This window comes from Nannospalax galili, unplaced genomic scaffold (assembly GCF_000622305.1).
Source record: "Nannospalax galili isolate Female #2095 unplaced genomic scaffold, S.galili_v1.0 scaffold210, whole genome shotgun sequence".
NCBI classification, from domain to species: Eukaryota; Metazoa; Chordata; class Mammalia; order Rodentia; family Spalacidae; genus Nannospalax; species Nannospalax galili.
The window spans coordinates 1,889,463-1,891,506 of NW_008329365.1; positions in this window are offsets into that span (position 1 = coordinate 1,889,463).

The following is a 2,044-nucleotide window of genomic DNA, read 5'->3' on the forward strand; positions in this document are numbered from 1 at the left end:
TCGGATCCCCTGGGACTGGAGTTACGGACAGTTGTTAGCTGCCATGTGGGTGCTGGGATTCAAACCTGGGTCTTCTAAAAGAATAACCAGTGTTCTTAACCGCTGAGCCATCTCTCCAGCCCCCAGCAAGATGCTTTTTAAATTACTTTATTCTTTGATAATTTCATATATGCATTATAATATTCTAGTAATACAAGAATGGGCCTTAATTTCAAAAGCACATTTATGCTGCCCTGGGCAATGCTTGCATTCACATTATATAAAGCATTCTACCATTGCCAAACAAAAATCAAGACATTAAAAATAATGTTACTGGAGGATGGAGAGTTGACTTGGCTCAGTAGTTAGGAGCACTTGCTGCTTTTGCAGAAGAACTGAGTTTCATTCTCAGCACCCAAATGTCAGCTTACAACTGTCTGTGACTCCAGTTCCAGGGGATCTAACAGCCTCTTCTGGCCTCCTTGATCTTCACACACATGTTACACTTAGAGACAAGCAGGCACATACACATAACATAAATTTAAAAATCAATAAAAATTCAAAACTGAAGTTGAGCGTGGTGGTGCATGCCTTTAATCCTAGCACTCAGGAAGCAGAGACAGGTGGATCTCTGTGAGTTAGAAGCCAGGATTAAAGGCATGTGCCACCACGCCCAGCTTAAAGCTTAAATAATCTTTTTTAAAAAGAGAAAGGACTTCTTTCCATCCCCTTTGTGTGTGAGCAGAATGTTCCTTAACTTTGCTCCTATTCCTCCAAGGCCTCCCTAGCCTCAGCCTGCACCACAGGCATCAATGTGCTGCCCTGATCAAGCCACAGTGTGTTCTCCCTCCCCCAGATTAAGCATTGAGGCAGGTCCCTGAGTTGCTCCATTGAAAACCAGAGGGGAGCCGGGCGTGGTGGCACACGCCTTTCATTCCAGCACTCAGGAGGCAGAGGCAGGTGGAGCTGTGTATGTTCAAAGCCAGCCTGGTCTACAAAGTCAGTTCCAGGCCAGCTGTCTCAAAAAGACTAAAAGAGAAAAGAAGGCCATGCGTGGTAGCATGCCTTTAATCCTGGCACTCGGGAGGCAGAGGCAGGCGGATCTCTGTGAGTTCAAGGCCAGCCTGGTCTACATAGTGAGTTCCAGGCCAGCTGGGGCTACAGGGAGACCCTGTCTCAAAAAGACCAAAAGAAAAGAAAAGAAAAGAAAAGAAAAGAAAAGAAAAGAAAAGAAAAGAAAAGAAAAGAAAAGAAAAGAAAAGGAAAAAAGTAGAGGGGAAAAAAAGACCCTCATCAGAAGCATGTTATTTCCAGGTAAGTGTGGTGGCTCATACCTGTAACCCCAGCACTTGGGAGGGCTAAGGCAAGAGAATCACTACACTTCAAGAATCACTACAAGTTCAAGGTCAGCCTGGGTTGCAGAGTGAGAGACTGTCTTGCCCAGCATGCATGGAGCCCTAGGTTGGATCCCCCACACTGCATAAACTGGGTATGGTAGCACAGGCCTATAATCCCAGCACTTCGGAGGTAGATCAGGAGCACAAGCATCCTCAGCTGCATAGTGAGTTTGAGGCCAGCCTGAGCTACATGAGACTCCATACCAAAAAAAAAAAAAAGAAACCAAAAAACCATTAGGCATTTGATTCAATCCCCAGCACTGAAATAAAATAAAATAAAAAGGGAGGGCAGGAGGTGGAGGGAGAGGAGGGAGGAGAGGAGGGAGGAAGGGAGGGAGGGAGGGAGGGGAAGAATGGAGGGTGGGAGGGAAGAGGAAATCTACTTTCATACTGTGGAACAGTGAACTGGTTGTTCACCATATTAGCCTCCTCGGAACCACAAGGATGAGGTCAGACAGGTTCTGGGCAGCACCTTCTCCAGGGTTTTGGGGTTTCATACTCTCACTGCACCCTGGAACTAGTGACTGCTTAACACCATGCTTTGTTTAGTATTTTGTGCATTTTGGCAGCTGATAAAAGTTAAATTAGGAAACATGGATGTGGCATGACCATATTTATCTTGGCTTCTCCCTCACAGGATCCAACCTATGCTCTATGTGTTTATTTTG